Source organism: Aquarana catesbeiana, linkage group LG11, assembly GCF_042186555.1.
Source record: "Aquarana catesbeiana isolate 2022-GZ linkage group LG11, ASM4218655v1, whole genome shotgun sequence".
Lineage (NCBI taxonomy): Eukaryota > Metazoa > Chordata > Amphibia > Anura > Ranidae > Aquarana > Aquarana catesbeiana.
This window is the reverse complement of record NC_133334.1, coordinates 213,497,318-213,517,402: the sequence shown is the minus strand read 5'-3', so window position 1 is coordinate 213,517,402 and position 20,085 is coordinate 213,497,318. Positions and strand designations below refer to the sequence as shown.

The 20,085-nt window shown below is 44.1% G+C and overlaps 1 long non-coding RNA gene across 1 annotated transcript; it reads left to right on the top strand.

Annotated features, from left to right (window-relative positions):
* The first annotated feature begins 227 nt into the window (after positions 1-227).
* Positions 228-14,463, top strand: LOC141113011 (uncharacterized). Its single transcript, XR_012236698.1, has 4 exons — positions 228-333; positions 4,571-4,799; positions 14,060-14,237; positions 14,330-14,463. It is a non-coding gene; the product is annotated as an uncharacterized lncRNA (long non-coding RNA).
* The last annotated feature ends 5,622 nt before the right edge of the window (positions 14,464-20,085 follow it).

Here is a 20,085-nt window from a genome sequence, read left to right as displayed (position 1 = left end):
TCGGGTTACCTTCCCATTGGGCTTGTTATGTATTGCCGATTTTCATTTACAATATATTCCTTTTACTCTGCACCTGGACTGGAGTGTTTTCTGCCACTGCACCACTGTTGTGTTACACTATGTGGTTATTATCATTTATCTATGATCATAACTTGATTTATCGTTGCTCTGTGTCTTTAAGTTGTGTTCTCCAGTCTAAGCTGAACTCTTTCTCCCACCGTACTTCTGTAAACTCTTCCCCCTTCCTTCTCTATGGTATCGTTCCACTATTCCCTGTCATGGTGTATACATCTTTCCGTGTGGCTTACAACATCAACGTTTTTCTACCTATGAGTATCCTTCATCAAACTGAACATTTGAAAGGCTTCATCGTTTGTCTTCTCAACATGAGTTTATCTATCGAGTTAAACTGTCTGAATTGATGCATGGGATAAGTAGATCACCAGGTTGTATAAGCCCTAAATGTCACTGGAGATAAAGCTTATGGCCTTGTAGTTGAGTCAGAACAACCAAACCTCACCTACTCCACACAGTCTAAAGACTGGTAACCTGCGATATATCATGCCCCCCAACTATCCTGGATTCTGCAGGGCACTGGGATTGTGGTTAAATTCCAGGACTTTCCTGCAGAATCCAGACTGTGTCCCGGAGATAAGTTCTCCAATTCTCTGCAGATTCTGTGCGGCAGAGTAATCTCCTGATTCACAGAGTCTGTAACGTTCCAACAGAGATAAGGGGGAAAGAGAGCAGCAGCATGCGGTACAGACTTTTGTTCAAGGTAAGTGTTTTCTTCTGACACCAATGTCCCTATAGTTCCTCCTCAACCTATGCGGGACAGTAATCTTCCCCTGTACCTTGCTGGGCACTATTGCTATTCCCCTTCCCCCGCTTGGCACCATTGTCTCCCCTTAACCCCTGCTGGGCACTATTGTTCTCCACCACACCCCTGCTGGGCACTAATGTTCTCCTGCAATCTGCTAAGCACTATTGTTACTCCCAAACCTATACGGCAAATATGGTTCCTCCCATCTACTGCTGGGCACCCTGTAGGCAGGTGGCCTATTGTATATTTAGGTGACAACCAGCTGCCCTAGTCAGGCAGTCGTTGGCGTGGTACCTGGTTAGGTAACAGGTTCTTTAGTAGCAGGGGGTGGAGCTTCGACTTCTTTCCTAGCTGTCTGTCTCTGCCAGTCACCGGGAATGGAATAGCATTATGGAGATCTATGGCATGGTCATTAGGAACGGAAGAGAAGAGTTAAGTGGGAGAACACATTAGGCCCGCGCTATGTGCTCGACAGAACCCCATTCTGCTACTGGGAGGTAACAGAGGTACGTTGACTAGTAGAGTGGGGAGAAGCTCAGCCTGTCCTTCCGAATGCAGGACATACATCAGCACAAGTGTTTAGGACAAGGGACGAAGCCAGGACATGCCCTGGTGTAGTACAGTTAAATCTCACTTGTTTAATAATAATAAAAAAAGGTAAGCAGAGTAAACGTAGTCAAAACATAGCCAGAGTTCAGGAATTGGAAAGGATAGTCAGACAAGCCAAAACGTCAGGGGGTCAGAGATGAGTGTAGTAGAACAGCAAGCAGGATCTGGAGCCAGAAGGAATGTCAGCCAAGCAAGTCTTTAACAAAAACACAGGAGAGCGTTTATAGAGATGTGACCAAGGTGAAGGCAGAAATCATCTGGGCTTGACGGCTTAAGTAGGCAGGACTAACAAGCTGGATATCATCACCAGGTGAGTCACTGTGGAGAGATAGGAGCTGGCAATTAGCCGACAGCTGAGCGGTCAGCTCAGAGAAGGAAGGGCTGAACCCTGAGCCCTGAGCCCAGCCCTGACAGAGTGCACAGTTCAGAATATTCAGCATAGGTACAATGCAGGACTGCTCCGCGACCCTCACTGCACCAACCCCTACCCCCCCTTTAGCATTGTTGTTTCTCCCACTGGGTACTATCGTTACCTTGCTGAGTCTTAAGCCAGCCATACAAGGATTGAAATTCGGTCCCTGCTGAACCGGACGAATTTTGATCCATGTATGGGCAGGTTGATTGTACCCAAGTCGACCCTTCGATCAACTTGGGTACCGCCAGCCAGTCAGATTTTTTTACATACAATTATTGCCGGCAGCTGTAGTCACTAGCAGTAATTATTGTGACTGTGTTGATGGGGGAATCTAGTGATTTTCTTTCCTTCCACCTAAGGAAAAAAAAAAAGAATTATCTTATTCCCTCCACCCCTGGATGGGCATAATTGTTCCCCCCACCCTATGCTGAGCACAAATTCCCCCACCCCCCAACTATAAATGTTGCCCCGTCACCCCCCCCCCAGCACCAATCCCCCCCACACCCTGATTTTTCCCCCCATTGACCACTAATGTCAGGGCATTCTTCCTCCCTCCCCCCTACAACTAATTAGGATGAAGGCAGTTGAAAAGAGTTGGGTGGAGGAAGAGCATAGGCATTTCAGAGTTGTGAGAACAAAGGAGTGCCGGCCTCTACTGGGTGACTCTGTTTGCAAACTCTTACTTTTATATGTGAGTATATTACTTTTAAACTAATGCATAGCTATCCCTGCAGGAGCTGCTTGGTTTAAAGGGTCCTCTGTTCTTAGCCACGACTCCATAAACCGTTTCGTCCTCTCTGATACACCTGGTTCTAGAATAGTGTGCTGCAAGGACCTGTATGTTAGCTTAGATATTAATATACTACCACAACTGTATCAGCATATGAAATAAGACACCAGACTATTTGACTGTAAACAAAGGAAGTAAGTATATTATTGCAAAGCAAACGTAAGAAAGCAAAACACAAGAGCAGTAAGTTTGTTTGAATGCAATGAGCTAACTGACACGAATACCAGACTATAATATGGCGGTTAGTTCAGATTACCGTGGCACTTAAAGTGGTTCTAAAGGCAGAAGGTTTTTTTTTATCTTAATGCATTCTCTACTCTAAGATAAAAAAAACCTTCTGTGTGCAGCAGCCCCCCTTAGCCCCCCTAATACCTGAGCTTCCTCTCGATCCAGCAATGTTGCACGAGAACCTCGAAGTCCAGGGACTCTCCCTCCTGATTGGCTGAGACACAGCAGCGGGTGCCATTGGCTCCCTCTGCCAAAGTCAGTGAGCCAATGAGGAGAGAGAGGGGAGGAGCCAAATTGCTCTTCCGTGTCTCAATATTTATAGCAAGCTGCTTGCTGTGGGGGCACTCGGCAAAAGGGAGGGGCCAGGAGCGCTGGCGAGGGACCCGAGAAGAGGAGGATCTAGGCTGCTCTGTGCAAAACCACTGCACAGAGCAGGTAAGTATGATATGTTTATTATTTTTATTAAAAAAAACTTTAAGCTAGATCTAACAGCTATCAGCAGCACAGGAAAAGGAGCAGTATAAACCAAGAACTATTTGAATCATGAATAACATAAACAGTAAAGCCTTACAGTACCTTTTATGCAGTAAACCACTAGCAGGTGTAGCAGAGTGCACGCTGTATATATACAGTACTGTGCAAAAGTTTTAGGCAGGTGTGCTTTAAAGTAAGAATGCTTTTTAAATATATATTTTAATAGTTTTTTTTTTATCAATTTACAAAATGCAAAGTGAACAGAAGAAAAATCTAAATCAAATCAGTATTACTACACTTTGGCTTCAAACCAGCATCAGTTCTGACACTTGCACAAAGTCAGGGATTTTGTAAGATTAGAGTCAGATGTAGAGTCACCAGTTATACCAAGTAAGTGTTAATGAGCCTCAATTTCATATGTAGGTTTAAAGGGGTTGTAAACCCTTGTTTAAAAAAAAAAAAAATGTCATACTTACCTCTGTTAGGGGCAACTCTTAAACAAGTTGCTTAAGTTTATATTGCTTTGTCAAATTATTGCTTCTATAAGAAAGATGACACAGAGTCAGGTATGTCTGTATCACAGTTCTCAGCATAAAGGACTGCTCCCTTTACTTCTTTTATAGGCAGTTCTACAAGCAGTAATCTTATCGGCATTACCAAATGAGGTTAAGGTACAAAAAGTTTCTTATCAGCGAACATGTAATGATTATTTAGCAGTTCCAAATTCCATCTAGATACAGATTGATACGTACACAGAAGAGAAAAGAGCACGAACAATTTAAATAGAACAATTGATACGTACACAGGTAAGAAAGGAGCACAAACAATTTAAATAGAACAATTGATACGTACACAGGTAAGAAAAAGCAGAAACAATTAAAGTGGAACTCTAAGTCATTATTTCAACCCTATCAATTTCCCCCTTTGACATCATCCTCTCCCTCCCCCTGGGTCCTCATGAATAAGTTCTAGTCAGTTTTTCCCCAGAGTCCTTTCCCTAACCGCGAGTTGTCCGAGGGGTAGAACCCATCCCCCTAGGTATTACCAACATCTTAAAATTCAAGAAGAGGAGTTTTATAGGAGTAGGGTAATGTCAATACACATTTATCAGTATACCCTGTCTATTCTCCTAATTTTCCTATTTATTTTCCTGTATACACATATATTTGTGATTGTAAGTGATATTAATATTAGAATAATAATTACCATTGGACTTAACAACCAGTGAAAGATATTGGTTGCTGTAGAAGACATTCCACTAAATATATCCCACCAATGTGGTGCAGTCTCCTGTTGTATCTGTGAGGAAAGATGTACTAGTCTACCTTTGTCAATAATCATTTGCTACTTTAGGATCATCTATAGCCCATTCGAAAGTTGTTGTTTCCTCTACTTCAAGTACATTAATACCAGGAGTCCATGCATATATTTGTAAAACAAAAATCTTCAACAAAAAATATGTAAGTAGATATTTCATCATGTTGTTTTCTCGGGTTGTTTCTTGCAATGTGATGCGTGTATCCAGGTAGGTTTTCCTTCCAGCTTTACTGAGGTGGCTGTGGTCAAGAGTACTTGGTAAGGACCTTCAAACCTGGGTTCCAATGTCTTTCTGGTGTGTTTCTTTACATATACATAATCCCCTGGTAGCAGCGTATGTGTACCTGTTATTGAATTAGGGTCTGGAAGAGAAGAATACACACTTTTGTGGATCTTAGTTAGAGGTTGTTGTAATTGTATCACATTGTATCACATTGCATACTCTGTGGAAAGTATAAACCTAATCTAGGTGCATTCCCAAAAAGTATTTCGTATGGGGATAATCCTGTTTTTCCTGTTGGAGTGTACCTTATAGAGAATAAAGCCAGAGGCAGGCATTCTGGCCAAGGCTTGTTTAACTCTTGCACGGCTTTTTGTATTTTTAACTTTATTGTCCCATTTACTCTCTCCACTGATCCTGAACTCTGTGGGTGGTAAGGGGTGTGAAAACTTTGTTGAACCCCTAACATGGTCATCACGTTCTGCATGATTTCTCCTGTAAAGTGTGTCCCCCTATCTGATTCTATGGTTTCAGGAAGACCAAACCTAGGTATTAACTCAGTGATCAGTTTCTTAGCTGTGGCTTTAGCTGTAGCTGATTTTACTGGATAACTTTCGGGCCAACCTGAGAATAAATCGATACACACGAGGACAAATTCAAAGGGGCCGCTCTTAGGCATTTGTATGTAATCAATTTGCAGTCTCTGGAAGGGGTATTGGGCCCGGACCTGGTGTTTTCGTGGGGTTTTCACTTTCTGTCCTGGGTTATTCAGGAGACAGATTTGGCAGGCTGCACAGTAGTTTCTTGCAGTGCTACTGAATCCAGGGGCGAGCCATCCTTGGTTCACAATCCTATACATGGAATTGGAACTGACGTGTGTGGGTAGGTGAACTGCCGCTGCCATTGCTGGGTACAGAGAGGCAGGTAGGCATATTTTGCCCCCTTCCCTCCATACATTGTCAAGGTCTGGTGCTGCTCCCATTCTGACCCACTTATCTTTCTCGCTCTCCCCTGCTTGCTCCTGTAATTTACTCAGCTGCTGCCATGTTGGTTCTGGGATACTCACCTCTACCGCTGCTAAGGTCTCAGGGCTTCCTTCCCCTAGAGCTGCCTGTTTTGCAGTCAAATCTGCAAATGCATTTCCTTTTGCCTCAATTGTTTTTGCGCTCGTGTGTGCCGCTATCTGCATAATGGCTACTCGTTTAACCTTTTGAAGATTGTTCAGGACTCTCTTAATCCCTTCTCCATGTTTTACAGGTGTACCTGCTGCTGTCAGATAACCTCTAGCCCTCCATATGTGGCTATAATCGTGCGCTACACCATAAGCGTAGGCAGAGTCAGTGTAAATATTCCCTTCTCGTCCTTTTAAGTATTCTAAGGCTTGTTCTAAAGCTTTTAATTCTGCTTCCTGTGCTGACATGTGGGCTGGTAAGGCCTGTGCTTCAATTACCTGCGTATCAGTCACTACAGCATACCCTGTGTGATATTTACCTTTGTCATCAGCAAACCTACTACCATCTATATACAAGGTGTACTCAGCGTTTAAAATTGGTGTATCTGTAACGTGTGGGAATCCCATTGTCTCCTGTTCCATGAGCTGAAAACAATCGTGTTCATCTACTTCCTTAAACAAAAGAGTGTCAGTGTCCTCATTTCTTTTCTCACTAGTACTATTAGTACTATCATTCCCCCTTGCCAAATCTGGTGACTGAAGAGGCAAAAAGGTGGCCAAATTTAAGGTTGTACAGCGTTGAAAAGTGACATTTGGAGGTAAGATTAAAGTACACTGTAACCTTAATTGCCTAGCCATTGAAATGTGTTTGGGCTGTACCTGAGACAAGATTGCATGTATGTCATGTGTGGTATGCACTACGACTGGATTGTCTAGAACAATCTCTGATGACTTATCTATGATAATTGACACTGCAGCTACCGCCCGTACACAAGACGGTGAACCTCTAGATACTGGATCTAATGCTGCTGAAAAGTAAGCGACTGGTCTTTGTTTTACATGTGCCTGTGTCAGGACACCTGTGGCGTGTCCAGTGATCTCAGCAATGTACAGATTAAATATCTTGGTGTAATCTGGTATACCAATAGCCGGGGCAGAAATCAACAACTTTTTCAAAGTGATAAACGATTCATAAGCTACTTCTGTAAGCATATACGGTACAATTTTCAAACAATCGTATAATGGCTTCATCAAAGCGCTAGCATGTGGTATCCACTGTCTACAATATGACACGATACCTAAAAACATACGCAATTGTTTGAAATTCCGTGGCGGTAACATTCCCTTTATCACTTGAACCCTCTCCTCAGTGAGATGTCTCGTACCCTGTGATATACAATGTCCCAAAAAGATAACTTTTTCCTGACACACTTGTAACTTTTTCTTATTAACCTTGCAACCTTTTTCTGCCAAAAATCGCAACAAATTAAGGGTGGTGGCCAAACAAGTTTCCTTGTCAGGGCAGCATAACAATAAATCATCCACATATTGTAACAATACACAGGAATCTGGTGGTACCCATTCTCCCAACACCGTTTGCAATGCTTGCGAATACAAGGTAGGTGAATGCGCCATACCCTGAGGTAGGCGTGTCCAGGTTAGTTGCCGATTTTTGATTGAAAATGCGAACCAAAGTTGGCATTCTTCAGCAAGCAGGACGGAAAAGAAAGCATTCGCTAAATCTATAACCGTAAAGTACATACTGGTTGATGGTATTTGTGACAGTAATGTATGTGGATTGGGTACTAAAGGTGTCATCGGGGCTAGTATTTTGTAGACCGCTCTAAGGTCTTGGACCATTCTATACTTAACCGGACTACCGGCTACTGATTTCTTTTTAACCGGGTACAAGGGAGTGTTTGCCGGTGATTTTACCTCTTTTAGAACTCCACTTTTTAAGAAGGATTGGACCTGCATTTCTATGGCCGTCTCTTGGGGTGCACTAAGTGGATACTGCTTTTGTTGGGGAAGCACTGCTCCTGGAATCAGCTGTAGGGTAACCGGAGGTATGGGCAAAAGTCCAACATCAGCTGGATGTTTTTCCCATAGTTCTCCTAGAAGGGACGACAAAATCTGATCTAAGTCTGAAGGAGGTGGGCCGGACAATTCCGATTCCTCCTCTAGGTATTGTATCAGGTTACACATCTCCATGTGTTCTTGATTATCCCCTATAGCTAAGGTGACAGTGCCATCTGGGTGATAGGTAATGTTAGCTCCTATTTTCTGCAAAATGTCAGCTCCTAACAAATTAGTGGGGGCTCCTCTGGATACCAGAAAGCGTGAAAGGAACATGTGGTTTCCTACTTTAACTTTCAGAGGTTTTGTAAGCGGGGCGTCGGCTAAAATGCCATCATATCCAGTTATTAGTAAAGTGTCAGGTGATTTTTGGCCAGGGAGTAGTTCAGAATCAGAAAGTAACGAGCGTGAAGCTCCTGTATCGACTAAACAAGAGATTTTCTTATTACCAACCGTTATATTTGTCTTAAGCATTGTTGTTTTGGATTTTGCTAAAACCGGGGCGAGTCATGCTCGTGGACCATCTCCCTGCTGCCTGATATGACTATTTTTGTTGTCCCTGGGCTGGTTCCTTCTCTGATTAACTGGAGAATCAACACCTTCCTCTCCTTCATCCCTTATTCTTTTCCTACAGTTGCGTCTGATGTGACCAATCTTGTTACAGTAGTGACAGGTAAGGGGTTTGCGAAAAGAACCTCTACCTTGCTCTTGGGAACCCCCGAGTGCGTTGATAGCATGAGATTTTCTCCCTTTGGTTTCTGCTAAGTCCGCCTCTATGCCTTGCGCTTTTTGTAACAACGTCCCTCTATCTCTAGTTGCCCTCCACTCTGGTGTGCAGGCTTTCAGTCTCTCACTTATCTGTGGAATTAATCCCTCCATAAATTGTCTATTGAAGGCTCGGATTGTGACTGGCAGGGCCAAGTCCAATCCCTCATCTGCCATCATACTTTCCATAGATAAGTAAAATTCCGATACAGTCTGTCCTGGCATTTGCTTCATGGGTGATATGGACCCCCTCTCCTGTTGTTTTGCCTGACAAAAAGCTTCTAATCTAGCAATAAAAGGGGCCCTTGAGTCTATATGTCTGACATGTCCTGCCTCCAGGTTGCCATCCCCATCAACTTGTCCTGCAGGTCTGTGTGGACCTATTTCTGTCATAAACTGGTTAAACAGGGTCAGAGTCATTTTGTGTCTGCATAGATCCTCCCCATCCTGCCAGGTCGCTTCATGTGTATTCATTAACTGTATCACAAATCTACAAAAAGCAGCTGGCTTTGCTACCGGGTCTGGGGCGCTCTGGATTAATGCCATAAGGGTGTCTGCCGACCATGGTGCCCAAGTCCTTATTTGCATTCTACGAGTGACAGTAGGCGGGGCATTTGGATGGGCTGCTTGTCCAAATTCTGGATTGTTTACCTGAACAATGCGTGTATCAGTGCGTACGGGAGCTACAGTTTCTGGATGAGGTTTTTGTGCCCCACAATGCACACATTCTACTGCCCATTCTGGGTTTTGTGCTCCACAATCCTGACAAACCCATCCTCTCCCCTCAAGTACAGGATATATCTTGTGTGGTTTGCGTTCTACGTCAGTGTATGGGGGTGGGATGGCTGAGCTGGGAGCCTCGACATTTTTTGTTCTTCTATCTTTCATATCCCAACCATCACAATCTGGATTATATTTCCACCCCTCTTCTTTCGCTCTATTTGAGACCTTAATTAAGCATTGAACCTGACGCATCCATTGCTTCTCTAACACCTCTCCTTGTCTGTCCCTTTTTATTTCACTCCATACATCCGGGTCTAAGCCCGCTGCTCCTTTCACCTTAAATTTACGAAGGACATCCTTTAAGTCCTGTGCTTCAGTTTTCCCATAAATGTTCTTAATTATCTGTGGCACCGTATAGTGCGCCACAATTCCCTGACGGGGTTTTGTGTTCCTCTGGCCCATTCTAACAGTCCTGCCTAGGTAGCGTGTGGGACACTTAGTGTACAATATAATGCGGCTACAACATATACAAGAATGAATAATTACTTTATATGCTAGCCCAATAACAAACCAGCTAAGTTACACTAGTTCCTCGTTGCCTTCCTCCTAGGGTGCTAGAATACTAAAAACCTCTGCCGGAATGAGATTTCTGAAACCGAATTACCTTATATGCTAGCCCAATAACAAATACTTACTTTATATGCTAGCCCAATAACAAACCAGAATGCGGCTACAACATATACAAAAATGCGGCTACAACATATACAAGCATTCCTTTAAGTGGCCAGGTATCCGACTAGATCTCCGGACTTTATGGAGATCTTATTCCCTCCCTCGTATCTGGGAATCCCTCTCATGCACTCTTATCCCTGCTTTATGGAGCAGACAGGGCTTATACTCTCAACCCGTCTATGGTTTATGAGTTAGATGTGAGGTTAAGCATAAGCGTCAGACCCCCAAGCTCACAAGCCCTCAAGTTCCCAATCATGTGAGGTAAGGCGCATTCCGTTGCTTAGTTCGGCAATCCCCTTCTAACTCATACCATCCTTGACAAGGCTCATTCACTTTCTCAACAAGACAGACAAGACAGACACAGACAACAAACAAAACAAATAATTCCAGCAATATAAACTAAAATATGCAGTAATTCTAGACTCACCACTACAGAGGCTGGTGTTTTAAAACCAGGAGAACCGTAACTGACAGAACGGATAGGCACAAATCAGGGGAGCACAGAATATAAGAAAAATAAAGCTTTTTCTTACCTGGCCAGGTTTTTTGATCTGTGGTTCCCGGAATGCCTATTCCTTTTTGTTCCGTCAGCGTAGCTCAGCCACCTCTTGTAGTATCATCGGTGAGTCCCTCGTCCGGGTGCCAAAATGTTAGGGGCAACTCTTAAACAAGTTGCTTAAGTTTATATTGCTTTGTCAAATTATTGCTTCTATAAGAAAGATGACACGGAGTCAGGTATGTCTGTATCACAGTTCTCAGCATAAAGGACTGCTCCCTTTACTTCTTTTATAGGCAGTTCTACAAGCAGTAATCTTATCGGCATTACCAAATGAGGTTAAGGTACAAAGAGTTTCTTATCAGCGAACATGTAATGATTATTCAGCAGTTCCAAATTCCATCTAGATACAGATTGATACGTACACAGAAGAGAAAAGAGCACAAACAATTTAAATAGAACAATTGATACGTACACAGGTAAGAAAAGAGCACAAACAATTTAAATAGAACAATTGATACGTACACAGGTAAGAAAAAGCAGAAACAATTAAAGTGGAACTCTAAGTCATTATTTCAACCCTATCACCTCCATTGTGCAGTTAGTTTTGCACAGAGTGGCCCCGATCATCCCCTTCTGGGGTCCCTCAGTGGCGCTGGTGACTCCTCCCCACATCGAGTGTCCATGTTGGAGAAGCTCTCTCCTTGGTGGACACCAGTGCGGGCACACTCCCGAGTCCCGAATCTGTGTCCATTCACAGAGAATGCAGGACTCGGCCCCGCCCCTGACGCTGCATCATTGGATTTGATTGACAGCAGCGGGAGCCAATGGCTGCATTGCTATCAATCTATCCAATGAGGACACAAGACACCAGGTAGAGCTGGTGTTCTCGTTCCCGGCCAGAGAAGGGTCAGGTTAGTAAAACGGTGGCTCGGGGGGGCTGCAGCACCACAGAAGGTGAAAACCCATGAGGGTTCACAACCCCTTTAAGTTGAGTCATTAATCACTTGCCGACTGCCCACAGTACATTTACTATACGTAATCCAGTCTGTTCCTGGTTAGGGTCTCGCAGCAGGCCACTCCCACGAACACTGTGTCCACTGGAAACTGTGGATTGCAGATCCTGGTACCCAGCCACTTTCGGCAGTCAGGAATCATGTGATCATCAATGTAACAGCAATTAAAGTGTTAAAGTTAAAAGAGAAAAGTACGGGAATGTCTTTTTTTTTTGAGAATCATACCTACTTAGCTGGATGCAGCATCGCTCCGATGCAGCATCTGTCCTCCACCGGCTCTAACACTGAGAACTGAGCAATCAAATGCCGATTGCAGAGAGCAGGAGCACAGGATCCTTCCGATTCCTCCCTGCAGCACTTTTGGCTTTTGGGCAATGATAGGCTGCACTGATAGGCAATGGTAGGCTGCATTGATGGCCAAAGGTAGGCTGCATTGATGGGTATATACTGTACTGAAGGGCAATGGTAGGCTGCATTGATGGGCAATAATATACTGCATTGATGGGCAATAGTAGGCTGCATTGATGGGCAATCATATACTGCATTGATGGGCAATGATATGCTGCAATTAATGGCACTGATATGCTGCACTTATGGGCAATGATAGGCTGCACTGATGGGTAATGATATGCTGCACAGATGAGCAATGATATGCTGCACTGATGGACAATGATACGCTGCACTAATGGGCAATAATAGGCTGTACTTATGGGCACTTATATGCTGCACTGATGGGCAATGATATGCTGCACTGATGAGCAAAGATAGGCTGCACTGATGGGCAATGATAGGCTGCATTTATGGGCACTGATAAGCACTGATGAGGCTGCACTGATGGACACCGATAAGCTGCTCTGATGGCCACTGATAAGGCTGCACTGATGGCCGCTGATAAGCTGCACTGATGGGTACTGATATGGTGCACTGATAGCCACTGATGAGGCAGCACTGATGGCTGCTGATGAGGCGGAACTGATAAGCTGCACAGATGGGGCTGCACTGATAAAGCACCACTGAAATGCTGCACTGATTGGCACTGATATGCTGCACTGATGGGCACTAATAGGCTGCACTGATGGTCAATGATGAGGCTGCACTGGTGGCCACTGATGAGGCGACAATGATGGGTACTGATTAGACGGAAGTCTTAAGCTGCACTGATATGCTGTAATGATGGGGCTGCACTGATGGGCACTGATGAGGCTGCACTGTTGGCCACTGATAAGGTGGCACTCTTAAGCTGCACTGATAAGGCTGAACTGATATGCTGCACTGATGGGCACTGATAGGCTGCACTGGTGGCCCCTGATGTGGCCACACTGATGGCCACTAATGAGGTGGCACTGATAAGCTGCACTGATGAAGATGCATTGATAAGGCAGCATTGGTATGCTGCACTGATGGGCACTGATGAGGCTGCACTGATGGGACTGTACTGATGGGCATTGATGGGACTGTACTGATGGGCACTGATGAGGCTGCACTGATGAGGCTGCACTGATGGGCACTGATGAGTTGACACTGATAGGCACTAATGAGGCTGCACTGATGGGCACTGATAGGCTGCACTGTTGTGCACTGATGAGGCTGCACTGATGGGTACTGATATGCTTTATGTTAATATTGTTAAAGTTATTGTTAATATTTATTTTTGGAACTAAATACTCTATAAAACATTTAACACTGGAATTTTATGAGATAATTTACAAGGACGTGTTTAGGGGTGGACTTAGGGGCGGACTTAGGGGCGGGACAGGGTAGTGGCTGGGTGGGGTAACTGGTGGCACGTAACTTTTAGGGCCTGGCTAGTGGCTCAGGACTTGAAATTTTGAACCCTGGTATATATCATAGTTTGTAGATGCTATAAACTTCACACAAACCAATTATTATATACTTGGGATTTTTTTTTTTTTGTTTTACCAAAGGCATGTAGCAAAATACATTTTGGCCTAAATTTATGAAGGAATTAGATTTTATTGAATATGTTTTATAAAAGAATATACATTTTTTTTCTCTAAATTTCTATACATAGGAAAAAATAAAAACCCCAATGTTCACACACCCACTCACACCTTTACACACTCATGTCTTTTCACCTACACACTTAAACACTTTTTGTTCACCCCTTTGATACATGCACTCATTCACTTCATTTATACTTACTTATAGCCAATATGTTATTTGATAAACAATACATTCTTTATCCCCTTTATTGCATCCTCCCCTTGGTTAGGAAACCACAATAAGACAACCTAGATATAGCATTAGAAATATAGCATAGTTCAGCATACTGCATCCTTCTTTACATATATCGAGTTAAGAATCCTATACTTGTTTATATAGGTGGGGACATAGCTCATTGGGTGCTAGGACATCATAATTAAATAACAAAATACTTAATTATTTACTACAATATATCTCAGGTGTCATCCATCGCCCCCCCCCATGCTGTCCCAACGAGGTGTGACTTCTTGCAAGCTCTTTGATGCTGGTACCCACCCGGAGGGGTGGGAATTGACACATGAGGATCCCTGGATCAGTGTCTTCTTTTTGGAAATCTCTGGATATGTGACATTTTGTTCGAAACTCATCCTTTGAGTGGTAAATATAACAACATTATATATATATACATATAGCTCTTAGTATGATACAAGGTGTTGGAATATTGAAAACTTTTTGATATATTTCACCAGAATACAATCCCCTGAAGAAGACCGCAACAGCACAGGTCGAAACGCGTCAGATATTCATGTGGATGTCTGTCAACCAATTGATTTTATGTTTTATATGCATTGTATTAAACTCAGATGGAATATTCTGAGATATGTCCGAAACCAGAGTTCTGTATTTGTATAATAATTTCGATAAATGACCTGCAATTTGTTGTTTGCACAATAAATGATTTTATTATATATTTATTATATCTTTATTCTTTTTGATGTATACATCATAATTGCTGCTAAAAAACCCCTTGGGGGATTTCCCAATTTTTCTTTCACAATACTGTTTGGGGTGTGCGGATGACTCTAATCCATGTGTTTTTTCCATTGTTTGTAACATTCCACTTCTTTCCCTTAAAAAACCTTTTGGTTGGTTTTGCAGTATGCTTCAGGTCATTGTCCATCTGCACTGTGAAGCGCTGTCCAATGAGTTCTGAAGCACTTTGCTGAATATGAGCAGATAATATTACCCGAAACACTTCAGAATTCATCCTGCTGCTTTTGTCAGCAGTCACATCATCAATAAATACAAGAGAAACAGTTCCATTGGCAGCCATACACATACACCTACCTCCTGGAGAGTGCTCTTAATCTGGCCAACTGTTGTGAAGGGTGTTTTCTTCACCAGGGAAAGAATTCTTCGGTCATCCACCAGAGTTGTTTTCCGTGGTCTTCCGGGTCTTTTGGTGTTGCTGAGCTCACCGGTGCGTTCTTTCTTTTTAAGGATGTTCCAAACAGTTGATTTGGCCACACCTAATGTTTTTGCTATCTCTCTGATGGGTTTGTTTTGTTTTTTCAGCCTAATGATGGCTTGCTTCACTGATAGTGACAGCTCTTTGGATCTTTGGGATCTGCTTGCTGTCTCTGTGTGTGTGTGTCTCTCTGGTATGTGTCAGCTCATCCACATCTTCCACCGTTAACTGCAATTGGGATCTGCTTGCTGTCTCTGTGTGTGTGTGTCTCTCTGGTATGTGTCAGCTCATCCACATCTTCCACCGTTAACTGCAATTGGGATCTGCTTGCTGTCTCTGTGTGTGTGTGTCTCTCTGGTATGTGTCAGCTCATCCACATCTTCCACCGTTAACTGCAATTGGGATCTGCTTGCTGTCTCTGTGTGTGTGTGTCTCTCTGGTATGTGGCCTTCTCTATCTGTTGCCCTGTGCGAACAACCATGACATTATTTGTTTTTCTGGACTGTCTTACCTAAGTTTTATGTGTTGATCTTGTCTTGGCCTCTTGCTATTCTGACTTTTGAAGCAAAAAGTTCACTTTGATTGCTAGGCACTCTTATAGTCACTCATGATTAATTAACGAACTTCAACCCCACCCTTATAACAGTATATATTTGAGCATCCTTAAGGGGGTAGCACATTGCTGGGGTAGCACATTGCAGGGGCTTCTATCGTTAAGGCTTCTTTCTCTAAGTGATTCTTTCTACAAGTGATATGCACTTCATTCTCTGCACTTCAGTGATTGCACGAAGCAAACAAATACAGCAATCTGCACTGGAAAGCAGCTAACAGACTGCAGGTGACCCGTCTCTCTATTAAGCTCTCCTTCCACTCTGTAACATGCACTCTCTACCACTGCTTCTGACACTCCTGTCCTCTCTCCTCAAACTCTCTTACCTTCACCCCCCCTCTCCACCCGCCTGCTTATACATATCACCCTGCCTTCTGTCTTCCCCCTACTACTGCTCCTACCAACTCTCGCTCATTCTACATCCATACACTGATAAAACCTCCAGTACTCTGAGACATGCCCCTTCACATAAATCACAGTCCCACATTACCTCCCTCACCCTCCTGCTTCTCCTAATCTCTGGTGACATATCCCCAAACCCTGGGCCACCATCATCTGTCTTTGCCCAACGCTCCCATCCCCCTACACCCTCTGGCAGGAGCCGCAACCCACAGAACTTGGTCCATATTCCTCTTTCCAAAACCAGCCCCCCCTTTTCCTGTGCCCTGTGGAATGCACGTTCTGTCTGCAACAAACTCACCGCCCTCCACGACCTCTTCATCACAAATTCCTTTAACCTACTTGCCATTACTGAAACCTGGCTTCATGAATCGGATACTATTTCTCCTGCTTCCCTCTCCCATGGGGGCCTTCTTTGGACTCACTCCCCCAGACCAAGTGGACGGAAGGGAGGTGGAGTGGGAATCCTTCTAGCCCCATGCAGCACCTATCAGGTTCTTCACCCACCTCCCTCTCTGACACTCTCCTCTTTTGAGGCACATTGCATTCGTCTTTTCTCTCCCATTTCTCTAAGAATTGCTGTCATCTACCGGCCCCCTGGACCGGTATCAGCCTTTCTTGATGACTTCTCTGCCTGGCTACCCTACTTTCTCTCTTCTGAAATCCCCACAATTATTCTTGGGGACTTCAACATCCCTGTCAACACTAACACTACTATTACTTCTAAACTTCTCAGTCTAACCTCATCGCTTGACCTGAAGCAATGGATACAGGCTCCTACCCACTCCAACGGCAACACCCTTGACCTTGCCTTCTCATATCTGTGCACTCCGTGCAACCTTTCCAACAATCCATTCCCACTCTCTGATCACCACCTCATTAGTTTTGCTCTCTCCTTGTCTTCCACCTCTTCTCCCTCCAACCGCCCAACAGTTACACGCAGAAACCTTCGCCACCTCAACCCTTCTCTTCTCTACTCTGCTACTGATCACCTCTATGACAAAATCTCCCCCCTGTCCTGCCCCAACCTAGCTACTTTCATTTACAACAGCTCACTGTCCTCCTCCCTAGACAAGCTGGCCCCCCTCACTACACGCAGAATTAGGCCCCGACTGCTACAACCCTGGCAAACAGATGACACCAGAAGTCTCAGAAAACGTAGCCGCGCTCTTGAGCGCCTGTGGCATAAGACTAAGACCCAGGAAGACTTCACACAATATAAATCTGCCCTCCTAAAATACTACTCCTGCCTTCACACTGCCAAACAGACCTACTTTATCACACTCATCAACACCTTCTCATCCAGTCCACGTCAACTCTTCTCTACCTTCAACACTCTACTCTGTCCTCCACTGCCTCCACCCACCAACTCAATCACCGCCCAGGAGATTGCCAATCACTTCAAAACTAAGATTGATACAATTCATGAGGAGATCGCCAATGCGCAAAAACCTCCCCCATGCAACACCCCATGTCCACAGATACAGTCATTACTTCCCTCATTCAACCCTGCTACTACTACTGAGGCTGCTAAACTTTTATCTAGCACTCATCTAACCACTTGCCCCCTGGATCCTGTTCCTGACTCGATTCTACGCTCTCTAACTCACATTTTCAACCTCTCCCTCTCTTGTGGCATCTTCCCAAACTCTCTAAAACATGCACTAGTCACCCCCATACTAAAAAAGCCCTCACTGGATCCCACCAATCTCAACAACTTACGTCCCATCTCCTTACTCTCCTTCTCCTCCAAACTTCTTGAAAGACTGGTCTACAACCGATTAAGTGACCATCTGACCATGAATAAACTTCTTGATCCCCTTCAGTCCGGTTTTCGCCCTCAACACTCCACGGAAACTGCTCTCCTTAAACTCTCAAATGACCTACTAATGGCTAAAGCCAATGGACACTATTCTGTACTACTTCTCCTGGATCTCTCTGCTGCCTTTGACACAGTGGACCACCCACTCCTCCTCGAAAAACTCCACTCCTTTGGTCTCCGTTGACTGCACTCTTCGCTGGTTCTCATCCTACCTATCCCACCGCTCCTTCAGTGTCACTTACAACTCTACTTCCTCCTCTCCTCTTCCTTTTTCCGTTGGGGTCCCCCAAGGTTCTGTTCTCGGACCTCTCCTTTTCTCAATCTACACCACCTCCTTGGGTCAGTTGATTGCCTCCCACGGCTTTAAATATCATCTCTACGCTGATGACACCCAAATCTATCTCTCCACCCCCCAGCTCTCTCCATCTGTCTCCTCACGCATTACCAACTTATTAGCAGACATATCAGCCTGGATGTCACATCACTTTCTCAAACTCAACCTATCCAAAACCGAGCTCATGATATTTCCTCCCTCAGGTGCCACTTCCCCTGATCTCCCTGTCAAGATCAACGGCTCAACTATCAACCCATCTCCCCACGCCAAGGTCCTAGGTGTAATCCTGGACTCTGAACTAACCTTTCGACCCCACATTCTATCACTATCCAAAGCTTGCCGCCTCTGTCTTCGCAACATCTCCAAGATACGCCCCTTCCTAACCATTGACACCACAAAGCTTCTAATCCACTCCCTGGTCATCTCCCGCCTTGACTACTGCAACTCCCTCCTCATTGGTTTACCTCTAAATAGGCTATCCCCACTTCAGTCCATCATGAACGCTGCGGCCAGGCTCATCCACCACACAAACCGCTCAGCGTCTGCTACACCCCTCTGCCAATCCCTCCATTGGCTGCCACTCAGTCACCGAATTAAATTCAAGATACTAACTATAACTTACAAAGCCATCCACAACTTGGCCCCTAGCTACATCTCTAACCTAGTCACAAAATACCAACCTAATCGTTCTCTTCGCTCCTCCCAAGACCTCCTGCTCTCAAACTCCCTTGTCACCTCATCCCATGCTCGCCTTCAGGACTTCTCCAGAGCCTCCCCCATCCTCTGGAATGCTCTACCCCAATCCGTCCGTTTTTCTCCTACTTTATCCACTTTCAGACGATCCCTGAAAACTCATCTCTTCAGAGAAGCCTATCTGGCCCCCACCTAACAACTGTACATTTATCTTCTCAATCAGCACATCACCCACAGTTATTACCTCTTGTATCTCTTGACCTCCCCTCTTAGATTGTAAGCTCTAAGGAGCAGGGCCCTCTGATTCCTACTGTATCAAATTGTATTGTACTTGTACTGTCTACCCTCAAGTTGTAAAGCGCTACGTAAACTGTTGGCGCTATATAAATACTGTATAATAATAATAATAATAATAATCTTATATTGAGAGTTGACAGCAAGAGATTCCAAATGCAAATAGCACACTTGAAATTAACTCTGGACCTTTTATCTGCTCCTTGTAAATGGGATAATGAGGGAATAACACACACCTGGCCATGGAACAGCTGAGCAGCCAATTGTCCCATTACTTTTGGTCCCTTAAAGAGTGGGAGGCACATATACAAACTGTAATTCCTACACCGTTCACCTGATTTGAAATACCCTCAAATTAAAGCTGAAAGTCTGCAGTTAAAGCATATCTTGTTTGTTTCATTTCAAATCTATTGTGGTGGTGTATAGAGCCAAAAAGATTAGAATTGTGTCGATGTCCCAATATTTATGGACCTGACTGTATTTTACTTTTATTGTTTCACTTCAAGCATTATTAAGATCACTGCTCCCAAAAAAACGGCCGTTTTTAAAACTTTTTTTTGCATTGATACATCTCCCCTTGGGCAGGACCCAGGTCCCCAAACACTTTTTATGACAATAACTTGCATATAAGCCTTTAAAATGAGCACTTTTGATTATTCATGTTCGTGTCCCATAGACTTTAACGGTGTTCGCGTGTTTGAACAAATTTTTTGCCTGTTCGCATGTTCTGCTGAGAACCGAACTGGGGGGTGTTTGGCTCATCCCTAGTCAGGATCAATGGTATCTTCAATGGTGAGAAATACAGGCAGATACAGTACTTATCCATCATGCCACACTATTGCCCCTAATTTATTCTGCAGCAAGGCAATGTGCCCAAACATTGTT